Source organism: Schistocerca americana, chromosome 5 (genome assembly GCF_021461395.2).
Source record: "Schistocerca americana isolate TAMUIC-IGC-003095 chromosome 5, iqSchAmer2.1, whole genome shotgun sequence".
NCBI lineage: Eukaryota > Metazoa > Arthropoda > Insecta > Orthoptera > Acrididae > Schistocerca > Schistocerca americana.
The window spans coordinates 618,273,822-618,289,773 of record NC_060123.1 but is presented as its reverse complement, the minus strand read 5'-3'; positions in this window follow the sequence as shown (position 1 = coordinate 618,289,773).

Below are 15,952 nucleotides of genomic sequence, written 5' to 3'. Positions count from 1 at the left end.
TCTGCTTATTTCTTTCATTGCTGCCACCAGTGTTTTTCTGAAATGTGGGATTTCATTTCTACTTTCGTCAACAGTTTCGGTTCCCGGACCGTAAACTTTGTTATCCCCTTTCGTTGCTACTAAAGGTTCTACGATTTCTTGGTTCTTTATGATTTCTGAATCGAATCTTTCGTTTATGTCATTGACTCGCCCCTGCATAGTGGCAACATTGGTATTTACGTTATTTATTTCACGTTTCATGCCTTTGATGGCAGTACTCATTACACCTACTTTTTAGTCTACTTTTTCGATCTGGTTAACGATCTTTACACTCTGTATTTTCATCAGATTGTTGGTACTACTTTCCTGTGTTTACGGTTGATTCTCAAGGCTACTAGTATCGCCTGCCTGTGTTTCCAGTTCTTTATCAAGACCACTAACTTGTGCATTAATTTGAATTTTAATGCTGCCAGTTTGTGCTTTTGTCTGATCTTTAACTTGTGTACACAGAAGTTTGAATAGGTCGTTCATGATTAATGGTTTCTCACTATCCAGCTCTATCGTATAATAATGCTTTGATGCCGGCGTTAAGTTCCTGTTTTCTTTGTCACGAGCTCGTCATCTGAATCTGATCATTTACGTACTTGTGATATGTTATGTAAACCAATTGCTGTTCTGTGGCACTATCTGTGTACTCATTTCGACAACTGCTATCGGGCTTCACGATGTTTCTCAGCGTGCCCTGTTTCTGTCACTTTCCGTCCGCTTTCATCTACTGCTGTTTTTGTACCCATTTAATACTGAACGTGAATTACAGTTCACGTTCTAAATTTCCATAATATTTGCTATTATTTTTTCTATTCAGGTTACTGCAAGATCGTGCACTGGACATTCAGCGCTCATAATGCGTTTTTCTTGCGCTTAGTACAGTTTCTGCGGTCTGTATTCTCCTACCTAAGAAGCTAATGAATGTGCTGTCATGTAGAGGCATATGTAACACTGTTTCTCTAACAGAACTGTTTGTCCTCTCACGGTCACCACATACAATACTACCAGCTATTATTAAATTAGTAATATGTCGCTAATGTTAATCCTATGAAAGGATAGTATGTTGACTGTGAACATGCGTAATGGAAAGATATAGGGCTTGTTATGTTTCCTTAAAGATTAATAGTGAATGAAAGCAGTAGAAAGACAAATGAAAATCGAACCAAGGTTCTATTAGAATTCAAGCAAACTGTAATTGTGTGAAAGGAAACGGTCGCCAGCCTAATTAGCAAAGTTGTACACAGTAGTAGCACCGCTCATAACTAAAGTTATTTTTGGGACTGACTTTACTTGGTACAGAACTACAAAAAAAAAAAAATTCAAATGGCTCTGAGCGCTATGGGACTTAACTTCTGACGTTATCAGTCCCCTAAACCTAACTAACCTAAGGACATCACACACATCAACGCCCCAGGCAGGATTCAAACCTGCGACCGTAACGGTCGCGCGGTTCCAGCATGTAGCGCCTAGAACCGCTCGGCCACCCTGGCCGGCACTGAACTACAAGACAGTAGCAAAATTTAGCTAGTAACTTACTGGTGATTTGACTTGAACTACCCTGGAGGAGTCTTAATACGTTTAAGCAACAACTGGCTCTGAATAACATTACTACCTGTACTTTACAGCAGGAAGGTAATGATAATTATATAGAAATGATTACAAATGCTAGAGCACTATTGACTCGGGCAAGAGTTTCATTTGTCAGGAAGTTACTACTACTGAAATAGTTATGAAGAAATTGTATCTTTTGTACTGATCATTATTCTCATTTTCAAGGAATATATTATTTAACTCAAGTGGAACATTGCGATACCTGGATCTAGTACAAACTATACTAGCTATAAACAGTTGCTTATTCTCGATTGCTGTTATTGTAATATGACATTTTAAACGAGCATGGGGACCTCAAGCTAATCTATTGGCACATCCTGATGAAGGCTGAGCATTAAAATCACAACAGAATAGGAGAAACACTACATAACTACATAACACATCATATTGTAAACACTATTATTTCAGTAAGAAATATCGATGACCTAAATACTTCAAATCTTCTCTTAGAAACTGTACTCTGACGTAACTTTAACTGACCATTTATGGAAACTACATGGAGATTTACAAAACCTATGTTCACTAAATAATTTTGTACTTTAAAGCTCCAAAAAGCTTACTAAGTTTTGTTAAGAAAGAAAATCGGTTATCAGTCGAGATAAATCATACACTCAGATTCATCGGGGCACCTAGAATAGGACCATGTCTAGGTAAATGACTAAATACAAAATACGGTGGCTCAACACAAATTTTGCAGAACCCATAATTATTATCGAAAACGCCACACTACTAGTCCATGAAATTATACAGTACCCAGTTGATAATCTGACATGAAGCTGGTGGCAGTGTCGATCTCCTGTGTTGTTCGAAACGGGTGACAAAGGTATCCTTGGCTCTTGCTGTGTAACAAGCTCTTCCTAGCGTTGGATTTTCACAGTACAGAGCTAACCAAAGTATTCCACTAATGATAAGCCGAATTGCTTCAGCATCTTAGGCTATAATATATAATCCCGCAAATGTTCTCTCTCCTTTTCAGTCACCAGATACGCACCCTTTGGCTGATAGGCACCGACCGACTAATGTCACATAAGATACTTGCAGTTCGACCGCCAGATCCTACTTTTCTATTTACGCCTAGTCATTTAAGTTACGTAGGGACTTACCTCCAAGATCTACGCGATTAAAAAAAGTATTTACCCTATGCATAAACCAGTATTGCCATTAAAGTATTAACTTTCACATTCTATTACAGCACATTTATTTTGAAATTGGAGTTGCGTAAATGATCCTATATAGTGAATAAATCATTCACGTGGATGTTACATCAAATAGCGTGTACACACCAAAGTCACATTAAGCAAAAACAGACAAAAAATTTACGCTCATGCTCATAAATTAATGATAATGCTGATACATGGTGTAACAACGCTCTGGTGGACGGTTTCCGGGTTTAAATCACCTCGGTGTATGACCGTGCGGTGCATCTGACCAGCGGTCGTCGCACGGTGGCGCTGGCAGCAGTCCACATACGCAGAGGTGTGTTGGTGCATGTCAGAGTACGGTGCAGCGAGTAAGTGTGCAGACGTTTTCAGACGTGTTAATGGTGACTTTGTGTTGAAAATGGCTGTAAGAACACATATTGATGACGTTATGAGGGGTAGTATACTAGGGTGACTGGAGGCCGGTCAAACACAGCAGGTCGTAGCACGGGCCCCCCGTGTGCCACAAAGAGTGCTCTCAGGATTATAGCAACGATCCCAGCAGACAGGAAACGTGTCCAGGCGCTACAGCACGGGACGTCCACAGTGTACAACACCACAAGAAGACCGACATCTCACATCCAGTTCCTGCAGACGGCCGTGAAGTACTGCAGGTAGCCTTACTTGGGACCTTACCGCAGCCAATGGAACAGTTGTCTCCAGACACACAGTCCATAGAAGACTAAACAGACACGATTTATTCGCCCGGGGACCTGCAAGGTGCATTCCACTGACCCCTGGTCACAGGAGAGCCCATAAAGCCTGTTGCCAAGAACACAGTACATGGTCATTGGAACAGTGGTCCCAGGTTATGTTCATGGCCGAGTCCAGGTGTAGCCTGAACAGTGATTCTCACCGGGTTTTCATCTGGCGTGAACTAGGAACCAAATACCAAATCCTCAACGTCCTTAAAGGGACCTATATGGAGGTGGCGGTTTGATGGTGTGAGGTGGGCTTATGATTGGTGCACGTACACCCCTGCATGTCTTTGATAGAGGAACTGTAACAGGTCACGTGTATCGGGACGTCATTTTGCACCAGTATTCCGCCTTTTCAGGGATGCAGTGTGTCCCATCTTCCTCCTGATGGTTGATAACGCTCGGCACCACCGACCTGCAATCGTGGAGGAGTACCTTGAAACAGAAGATATCACGCAAATGGAGTGGCCTGCCTGTTCTCCAGACCTAAAGCCCATAGAGCACGTCTGGGATGCTCTCCGTCGACGTATCGCTGCATGTCTTCAAACCCCTACGACACTTCAGGAACTCCGACAGGCACTGGTGCAAGAATGGGAGGCTATACCCCATCAGCTGCTCGACCACCTGAATCGGAGTGGCGTTTCGTAGCACATGTTTTTCCGACAGGTTTTCTCAACTTATCACCAGTACCGTGGACGTACATATCTGTGTCGTGTGTGTTCCCTATGTGCCTATGCTATTAGCGCCAGTTTTGTGTAGTGCCAGATTGTGTGGCACCAAATCCTGCGGTTATCCTAAATTTATGAGCATGAGTATAGATAAGACCATTGTATATAATAGTGTTAGAAGATATCTCTTTATTTTCCTACTTACACATTAGTCACTTTTTTTCACAGACATTGTTTTACTCCTGTTAGTTCACTATTTAATTTTCAGACCAGATGCAAATTTGCATTTTTTTTTTTTACGAGTAGGAGCTACCACGTTAGACGCCCTCGAGAATATCGATGTCTGTCGTGAATTGCGCGCTAACGAGTATTGTCGCTGTCATCTCAGCAAGCTTATTCCTCAACGACTTCAGGGATCTATCTGCGAAGACCATTGTATCAAGAGTTTTAAAAAGATAGCAGTTATTGATCCTGTCAAAGGAACTGTCAAACTCGACAAACATTAGGCAGTCTTTAGTTTTAGCAGCTAAAAATATTGCTGTAATGTCAACGTATTCACTAACTGTTTTAAGTACACTTCAATGCGTTTGGGCAGTTCGGTCATTTCCTGTCAGTTGTTGCAGTACCTCAGTCATGCGGACATCCATTGCACGTGTACCAACTGCGTAATCACGATTTAACAAACAAACACGTTGCAGTTTACCTCCTTTCGTTCCTCGAACTTGAGTACCAGCGCCACGACACTACCTTGAAATTCCGGTGGTTTGGGACTACTGTTGATTACTTCATTTATCACTTGAGTAAACTTATCGCCTATGAGATTCTAGAGTCTTCTGTAAAATTCTACTGGTAAAGCTTGTCGGCCAGGTGTCTTCTGAGTCTGGAGGCTTTGATGCCATCCGGAAGGTCTTCAGTGCAGTATGTGTCACCGACTCTTTGTTGCCGTTCTGTGTGACCACAGTGTCAGTAGTTTCGAGTAATGTTTGTGGATATTGTTCATAGTATTCAATCTTAGTAGATAAGTACATAAAATACTGTGAATTTTATGATCAGCTGCATTCTGTTCTAGAGCAATGTCCTTGTTTGCGGCACGCAGCTCACTCGTAAACGTGTTTCTTCCAAGTTCGTTTCCTTGTCCGCCCCCGTTAGCTGAGTGGTCAGCGCGGCGGAATGCCACGCCAAAGGGCCCGGTTTCGATTCCCGGCTGGGGAAGGAGATTTTCTCCACTCAGGGACTGGGTGTTGTGTTGTCCTCATCATCATTTCATCCGCATCTCCGACGCGTAAGTCGCCCAATGTTGTGTTGAATGCAGCAAGTACTTGCCCTCAGTCGGCCGCGGTGGCCGTGCGGTTCTAGGCGCTGCAGTCCGGAACCGCGGGACTGCTACGGTCGCAGGTTCGAATCCTGCCTCGGGCATGGATATTTGTGATGTCCTTAGGTTAGTTAGGTTTAAGCAATCCTAAGTTCTAGGGGACTGATGTCCCAAGATGTTAAGTCCCATAGTGCTCAAAGCCATTTGAACCATTTGAACTGGCCCTTGGCGGCCAAACTTCTCCGAATGGGGGACTCCTGGCCCACGATGCCGCACGCTCATTTCATTTCGTTACCTTATCAGATGGTACATGGAGGTAATTTCGTCTTCTATATTTGTTTGGAACCTCGATTATACTGCTGACAGTTTCCTCCGCAAACTATGTTAAAACTGTTTTTAGTTTCTTTATTTGCATAGAACGCTGCTCAAAAAATGTAGGGTGACAGAATTTAATGATTTTTTTTCATAATTTTGGCTTTTTTTCTTCCACATTCGATCAGTTGTCATCCACTGTCTCTTTTGCAAGAGTAGTCCATTTTCGATATTAGAGCCGTATCTTGCACTTGATCTAAGACACTTGTTTCAAGTCAACAACTCCAACATTCAATTTCCAAAGTCTTCGGGCCCAGAACGGCTTTGGCCGAGTTACACTGATGCTGCAGTGTACTCCATAGTGATCGAAAAACACGACTGCAGTCGTGTCTACAGACACTGTGTTAGTCTCTCTCAAACATTAAAAATATCTTATTTCAATTTGATTCAGGATCTATGTTATATGGGGTGTACCACTTCGCAAGCGTATTTAGATGTGTGTCCCTTACAAACTCACACAATTCTTGTAAAAACTTAAAATAAGGTGCTTCAGCTTTGGTGTTCAGTACACAGTTACAGTCTCCCGCGATCATAATATACCCCAGTTTGTCTTTCAAGAGCTGAAGAATTTCGCTTCTAACAACCTTTGCCCTAGCTGCTCATAAGTTACTCCACTAGGGTGCATAAATATTTGCTACACTCGCACAAAACATTTTACAAGACAGTCACCTAACAGAGTCTACGGTGGATCAAAACTGCAGCCTCATATGCATTTTCTTTCCAAAAGCCGATTTTAAAATTTAATTAATCAGTGGATCATTACTTCCTGCGATAGCGCAGTTTCAGTATCTGAACCCGCTAAGTCGCCATAGTGGCTCCAGTTGAAAGACCTGCATCAGGCTGGTGCGCCACACGACACTATTATTATTAGTATCTGAGTCGTAGGAGAAGTCTTTCAACACGGCTAATTTTTGCGGACTGTTGATATTTACAGTCGTTGTGTTATGAGCTCGTGTTGTTCATTATGATCCTCTTTCCGTTTAACCAGAAAAAGTAATTTCGCTGTTGGACATTTAAAATTCCGAAGTTTTTTTTATTATATGTTTGGCACATATTTTCCATAGCAATTTAGCGCTGTGAAACTGGACGCATTGCAAGGAGACTCTCATAATCATTCGTGTGCGAAATCTGATCCTGAGGTGTGCCCTCAGCCGTAGTTCCACGTCGCGACCGCATTCTCGGAAGGGAGCCGGTGTGTCTGACTAGCCGCGGTCGCGTACCACAAGTATGGTGTTTGCAATGTCAGCTGTACTAGAGTGGGATGTTCACTGATGCCAGCTATACGAGAGAAGTATATTTACAACTCCAGCTCTATGAAATCAAAATGCTTACAACGCCATCTGCATGAAAGTGGGATGTTCACAACGTAGACTGCATCTGCTATTGTATCTTCAGGTGGCAGCTGAGGTGGTGGCTTGGTCACTCAGAACGAGTATGCTCCGTAAAATTTCGTACTACACGTGCTCCAGGCTGTCCACTACAGCCGGCCGCTGTGGCCGAGCTGTTCTAGGCGCTTCAGTCCAGACCTGCCGCTGCTACGGTCGCCGGTTCGAATCCTGCCTCGGGCATGGATGTGTGTGATGTCCTTAGGTTAGTTAGTTTTAAGTAGTTCTAAGTCTAGGGGACTGATGACCTCAGATGTTAAGTACCATAGTGCTTAGAGCCATTTGACATTTTCTTCTGTCCGCCACATATAACAAAAGCACGGTACCCTGATACATTTATAAAGGATCGAATGTGCTTCTTCAAACTAATTCTAACACGATTTATTAGAGTCCATGGATAACCACTTCCTCCCATTTCTTCAGGAAAGAAAATGGTTACTCCGCAAGCATTTAAAACTTGTCTTCCGTGGTCGTAAGGGATTTCGGATGGAGTTTCGAATATTTCACGGTATGTAAACCCAGTTCAGTAAAAAATACTTGATCTTCGCGCACACTTCTCTCAGAATTCTTTAAAATTCGTGATTCCTCCCATTTATTCATTTTCATTGTTGCGAAGGTTTGATTCCTTGAGTTCAACAAATGTTACAGCTAAAGCTGTGTCACATGCATTACAGTAATGACTTCCTGAAAGTCTCTCTTCTCAAATTCAAAGCCATATCGAAACAAGATCAGACAAACAAAAACAGCGCATCCATGGAAAACCACGTGAACAACACGATAAGTGGGGGAAGGAATCAACAAAGAGCCAGACGTATCAAGAACGTACAATCACTAGAACGGTAAACTTGCCTTTAAGAAGACGGCCGCTTCTCACGGCTGCTGAATCCAGACTCATCCTAGATCGGAGGTGCATATTATAGACCCATCTGAATGTGTGTGATCATTCCATGTCAAGTGTCGCCAAACTGTTACACCAAGGTATTTGTACGAGCTGACTGATTCCCGCTGTGAGTCACTGATATAAGATACTACGTTTCCACATTATGTAAAACAGTCAGTAACAAGGCCTTGGGCACTGAAATTAAGTAGCCAGTCTCTAGATCACATATAAAACTTATAAAGATCAGATGGGATATTTGCACTGCTTTATCAGACAGCACTTCGTTACAAGTAACTGCATCAGCTGCTGAAATTCTAATTCTAAAATTAATATTGTCTCCATCCCCGTAACGTACAACTCAAAGAACATGGGTCTCAGTATACAAACTCAGAGCACGGTTAAAACTTCTTTTGCTTCTTTCGATAATATACTATATCCTCCCTAACAGTAAGCCCTCACGCTTGTCACGAATTTTAGATAAAATAATTACTTTCTAACTTTCCATGTCAAATTCGATTAGGGTACCAAGCCGTCGATGATTGCCCGTACCCTAGTCGCCAGAGGCTAAATCTTAAGCAGGTGGACCACTCAGCTGTTAAGTGAACACCAAACCTACACCTACGGTCCAATACCTGAACCTCGGCTCAGAAGCGACCTATACCTAACACACTACCACACAGAGCCAGGGCTATTTCGGACATCCGCTATCTCGTCTCCCTAGATTAACCTTCTGACGAAGATGTTCGGAAGGAGCAGCATTTTGCCTGTAATTTCAGGTCAATGTTATGGAGGAAATCAAGACATGATTTCGTCCAGCCAAGCGAAGAACATAAACTCAACGCGTGGGTTCCATTCTGTAGTCATGAAGGGTGGAGTTATGTGTGGCAGCAATTACATGGTGAAGTCTATTTGCATCATTGCGAATGGTTTTGTTGTACATTCTTTCTTTACAAAAAAAAGTCTAAGTGTAACGTTCTTTAAAAATATATCTGTGTGTTATCCAAATTTACTGTGTGATGTGTTGTTGAGCAAATGGTAGGCATAAACACTCTTACTGTAATCCAAACAAAAATTAAACAACTTAATCTGGGAAACCAGTACGTAATGCCTATAATGAAACCAATCACTCTGAAATTTACTCAGTCTCGTGAGCACCGAGGTCTATAGCCCTTCGTAATAAACTGGTAAATTTCCCTATACAAAGAAACAAATGAAATACATTTTTCTTAGCTCTTGAGTCGCAACAGATGTATTAGTAGTATTCTGTTCTCTCCACAGCAGGCATACAAAATATTCAATCCTGGCTCTGCGAAGTGCAATACCGGCCTTAAAATAGCTTCATACAAATAATGTCAGTAGATTAGTTGATAAATGAATAAAATAGCAAATGTTCAGTGATAATTTAGGATACTGGCTCAGCGCTGAGCAATGCCGCCCACAATAAAGCTGTTACATACATTAATAATTTTCTGATTCTGAAACATTACTATTTTTCTGACTCTGAAAAATCATTTCTTTTAAAAATATTGGTTGGATTTAAACAAACACATTTAAGAGGATGAGGTACTGATAAGTGGATATGCTAAGACCGAATAGTTCAGTTACAAACCTGTATTCAAAATAAAGTTCCTCTTTCACAAAATCTAATATGAAACATTTTACATTAACTTCATAATCAGTGGCCATCTCTACTGTTCTACAATTCTCACTTAGTGACGTAGTTAACAATACTTGGATAGTTACATGAGAAAAGTCTAACATCGTTTAACAAAATAGATTCCAAAATTTAACTTGTCTGCATTAGGATTGCAAAACACACAAAATATTAAAAATCGGGTACACCTAACTAACCTATACATTAAACCTGATAGCAAATACTTGGTTCCTACACTGAAGGGTCAGTACTGTAAAATTAGCAAGATCCACATTGCGTTGCTGTATACTTAAAACTAAATATACACAGTTTCATTACGTTACAGATTTGTATTATGCAGAATTCATAGGGCAACAGCTAAATTCTCACAGCTAGTCCGTAGCTTTAAGTCTTACATCCTACATTTAACAGAATGCAACTGTAACTGCTATTGCACTCCACACACCCCTACTTACAATCGAGTCTGCCACTCAGGCAACATCTTTGGTTCAGTGGTGTCAAAGATACAATCTCTTCTCCATATGATAACCATTTCATGTCATTTTCATGAAATATTTTATAAAATCGTACTCCACGTACATGTGGAACCCTCACAACAACAACATCACCCTAAATACAGGAGTTTTAAATAAATTATCTGTGAGTATTAGGTTTTCTTTATTTTGTTGTAACTTCATCTCATTCGCTCCAAACTGTAGGGGAGTGTGCTAACAGTGGTTGCCATGTAGCACTCTTGAATTAAACGATTTTAAAAGTTTAAAACTAATTAAAAAAGCTTACATGGTTTCAAAAAGTTGGAAATTTTTTTCACAAAATAAAATAGAAGTATTGTACTATGTAGGGTAAATGTTGAAGGCTGAATTGTTGCTCGTTTAAAATAGTTACACAGACGAATGAACTGATGGGTGTATGTAAATTGCCAGGGGTAAGAATGTGATGGTATTAGTAGGTTTTTTGGGTGTTTGTGATATGAGTTTTATAAGGATGGCTATTTGGGTGACGGATTTGGGAAGGTGGTGAGGGACGAAATTCCAAACTGAGCCCTAGGATGCGATGATGATGATGTTTGGTTTGTGGGGGCGCTCTACTGTGCGGTCATCAGCGCCCGCACAAAATCCCAGTTTTTACACAGTCCAATCTCGCCACTTGCATCAGTGATGATGGAGAACAACACAAAGTCCCTGGACAGTCGGTAATCGAACCCGCGACCACATGATCCAGAGGAAGCAACGCTACCCATTAGACCACGAGCTGCGGACGGTTAGGATGTGTGTGGAGTGGAACACTGATGAGCGGATCCGTGTAATCAGGGCGAGGGACAGGCTCTGCTGGGCATCATATGACATACAATGTCTATGCGGATTTCACAGACATTTAAGGGGGGCTGATTAAAGGTTTGTTGGCAGAGAATGTGGAGTGTGTGGAAGTGTTGTACAGTTGGAATGTGGTATTAGATTTATGGGAGAGTATGAGGATCAGAGCGCAGGGGGAAGCTAGGGTGTAGTTTTGTCAAGTCTGTGGATAACATAGGATGTCCACGGGTATATTCACACGTTATGTACATAGTACACAGGAATTAACGACACATGTATTTCAGTACTAACTGATAACACTGTAAAAATTTTTCATGGTGTTTTTGTTGCAGCTGCTTGGGCAATGGAAAATTCAAAAAATTATGTGTGATTCACGTTTTGTAGTACATTCACCAATAAAAAATAATGCTGGAGATTTTTGAAAACTCTTAGTCGTACCACTTATATTTACAATGAAGTAATCGTTCACTAATCTGTGAAATATTCTCTTTATTCTCTCACAGCAATATTAAAGTTATGTAGGAAATTTGCACAATAATAATGACCAATTCTTCACTGTTCTGGCCTTTCCATTAATGGTGGTTTATTCATAATCACAGTTAAAGGCGTTAGTTACACGTACATAAAAGTTGCAGAGTATGACTAACTAAAGTTAGGCAGTTGATAAGGAAGTATATTATTGTCCATTGGAGATTTCCAGTGCTGGGGTGGGGGTGGGGCGGTGGGTTGTGTGGGGAAGCTTGGTTATTCAATCAAACGTTCCGAATATACGAAACAGGAGATATTCCACGGATATAAGGTCTGATTTCCACACGCTGCTTATATCAGTGTCTTCAGATACCAACGAATTTCGATCTACGGTGGAAGTGCAATCTGGATAGAACAGTAATTCCATTATTTACCTGAAATGACTTCGTACAACTTCTAAAATTACAGCCGAATCTCCGATGAAAGATATCCTTGTAAACAATGCCACTAACAATATCTCATATAGAGTTCGATATGGAGGTCCACACATATAGTAACTAGAGACAGTCCTCTGTGTGATTGATGTACCATAAGTTGTGGACTAAAATATTGAGGACAGACAAATCTACTATTTCTTGTGATGTTTAAAGCTTTCCCGGCGTACTGATTGTTCCATAAAAACACGGGACAACTGCCGGATATCAGTAACGTCCAGCCACGTTATTTCGGTGCAGAGTCTTCTGGCCATCTTCAGGTGAGTACCACTGTAGTAGTACTACAGTGCTTTTGTAGAACTACTACTTTTTTGCTTCAAGAAAGTAAAATAATACACAAAAAATGGATTAATGTTGAAAAGAGGAAGATAAATTTTGATCATTTATCTGGCTATGTGCGGCATAACTTCTGGGTGAAGAACGTAGCAATAACAAGAGGACAGGAATAGCTAAGTGCAATTAATTACAATATACAGCCTTTTATTTAGAGACACTTAAGATGAATTAATGGAACATAGTTTTAAGCTGTATTTGCCACTAAATTAACATCCAGCAGATTAGCTTAAATGGAGATTAGAAAGGTTAAACTGAATGAAATACATAAAATTATGGAAAACTGTCATATTTTGTTCCGACTGCTCGCAGTGAATAAGTTTCCTATTTCGTGTCTTGTCATCATGTATTTTCAATTGTAATTCTTAAAAGACATTTCTCAGTACAGCTGTTACCTAACTTTATCAACAACCTTTCCTTAAAGAACAATTATTGTAGCTGATGGATGACCTCTGGGAATCAACGTTACTGCGAGATATGTCTCAGAGACGAGCAGATACATCGACCAAATCGGTACATGTACACAGACTCAATGGATTTCCTGGTTCTTAAATGCTACCCCCTCGACTCCTTAAACAGCACTGTTTATAGGGACGGGCACGTCTGGTGGCCCGAAGCACGGTTTTAATCCAGTTGCTGCGTAGCTAGCCGGCCTCCGTGTCTTGGCGCACCTTTAATTTTCGACCCTCGTTTAAATTCCGCGCACTCCTCCACTGCTGAGTGGAAATCGAGTGACCTTCCAATAATGTTGTGGCCAAACGTTTTGCTCCAGCAAAATTGCAGAATTCCTCAACGCATTTTATCCAAGTTAATGAGAGGTTACGAAGTAGAGTTGTTTTACCATATATCCTCAACGGCTGTGGCTCATGATTTCGATAAAGTTAATAATGTGTCAAAAGTAGTTATTCCATCTCGGCCGGGATTAATTGTCACTGAAGTGAGTGGCTCGAAACAGCATATGCCGACACTCTGGGATGATGATGGTATTGAAACAGAGGATGACACGCGTAAAGCTGAAATACTAAACACCTTTTTCCAAAGCTGTTTCACAGAGGAAGACCGCACTGCAGTTCCTTCTCTAAACCCTCGCACAAACTGGCTGACATCGAAATAAGTGTCCAAGGAATAGAAAAGCAACTGAAATCACTCAACAGAGGAAGGTCCACTGGACCTGACGGGATACCAATTCGATTCTACACAGAGTACGCGAAAGAACTTGCCCCCCCCCCCCCTTCTAACAGCCGTGTACCGCAAGTCTCTAGAGGAACGGAACGTTCCAAATGATTGGAAGAGAGCACAGATAGTCCCAGTCTTCCAGAAGGGTCGTCGAGCAGATGCGCAAAACTATAGGTCTATTTCTCTGGCATCGATCTGTTGTAGAATTTTAGAACATGTTTTTTGCTCGCGTATCGTGTCATTTCTGGAAACCCAGAATCTACTCTGTAGGAATCAACATGGATTCCGGAAACAGCGATCGTGCGAGGCTCAACTCGCTTTATTTGTTCATGAGACCCAGAAAATATTAGATACAGGCTCCTAGGTAGATGCCATTTTCCTTGACTTCCGGAAGGCATTCGATACAGTTCCGCACTGTCGACTGATAAACAAAGTAAGAGCCTACGGAATATCAGACCAGCTGTGGGGCTGGATTGAAGAGTTTTTAGCAAACAGAACACAGCATGTTCTCCTCAATGGAGAGACGTCAACAGACGTTAAAGTAACCTCTGGGGTGCCACAGGGGAGTGTTATGGGACCATTACTTTTCACAATATATATAAATGACCTAGTAGATAGTGTCGGAAGTTCCATGCGGCTTTTCGCGGATGATGCTGCAGTATACAGAGAAGTTGCAGCATTAGAAAGTTGCAGCGAAATGCAGGAAGATTTGCAGCGGATTGGCACTTGGTGCAGGGAGTGGCAACTGACCCTTAACATAGACAAATGTAATGTACAGCGAATACATAGACAGAAGGATCCTTTATTGTATCATTGTATGATAGCGGAACAAACACTGGTAGCAGTTACTTCTGTAAAATATCTGGGAGTATCCGTACGGAACGATTAGAAGTGGAATGATCATATAAAATTAATTGTTGGTAAGGCGGGTGCCAGGTTGAGATTCATTGGGAGAGTCCTTAGAAAATGAAGTCCATCAACAAAGGAGGTGGCTTACAAATCACACGTTCGACGTATACTTGAGTATTGCTTATCAGTGTGGGTTCCATACGAGGTCGGGTTGGCAGAGAAGATAGAGAAGATCCAATGAAGAACGGCGCGTTTCGTCACAGGGTTATTTGGTAAGCGTGATAGCGTTACGGAGATGTTTAGCAAACCCAAGTGGCAGACTCTGCAAGAGAGGCGCTCTGCATTGCGGTGTAGCTTGCTGTCCAGGTTTCGTGAGGGTGCTTTTCTGGATAAGGTATCGAATATATTGCTTCCCCCTACTTATACCTTCCGAGGAGATCACGGATGTAAAATTAGAGAGATTCGAGCGCGCACGGAGGCTTTCCGGCAGTCGTTCTTCCCGCGAACCATACGCGACTGGAACAGGAAGGGAGGTAATGACAGAGGCACGTAAAGTGCCCTCCGCCACACACTGTTGGGTGGCTTGCGGAGTATAAATGTAGATGTAGATGGGAACAATTGAAAATAGCGAACAGCTCGATCATTGTGTTGGTAAACTCATAAAAGTCATAGTTGTTTTCAGTCATAAGTCTTTCAATGGGCTGGAAGATACTAAAGTGGATCCTGTGACGAGTCAGTATCGTCTACTCACAAAATTATTTGATTTGACCCACTTCTCATGCTAAGAAGTTATGTATTTCCCTCCATGTACATGAGACCAGATTCTGATATGTCGGTATTCTCTCTTATTTCATGAAAATATGTGATTCACGCCAGACCAGCGATATGGAAAAAAGTACATTACATTGGCAAAGATTGCTACTGCGAGAGTAAGCTGGGTCGACGTGTTTAGCCATTGGTTGACAGATTGCAGTATGTGACTTGCAACGTTAAGCAACAATACAAACAATCAAAAGGGAACAATGATAGAACAAACTACACTGTCAAGAAAAGAATAATATCTTTGGAGCACATCATTGCGAGGAAGAAGAGGAAATAGGCTGTATAAAAAATGAACGTTGAGAGGCTATGCTGTTGGTTAATGTCGGAACAACATGAGGCGACACAGCCTGAGAGGAAACCCTCTGACCATCGACAAAGATAATCTTTGTAGGGGGACCCAGTTCCTTCTATGACCACCAAAGTCTGTGAAGTACTTTTGTATTCGCACCATATGGTAAATAAAGAGTGACTGTACCAGAGCCGTATTATTACTGATCGTCGCTCTTATCTTCTCGTAGGGTAACATTCTACACTAATGATCACTGGCGACCATGCGCGGAACTTCTCCTTGCTCGTACATCTCCAGCTTCGAATACTACACGATGTAAACGCAGTCACTGTGCAACTACTGCACGTCGCTATTCTCAAGGCTGGGGAGTGATTTTCGTCTTAAAGCCGACTCCACAGCAAC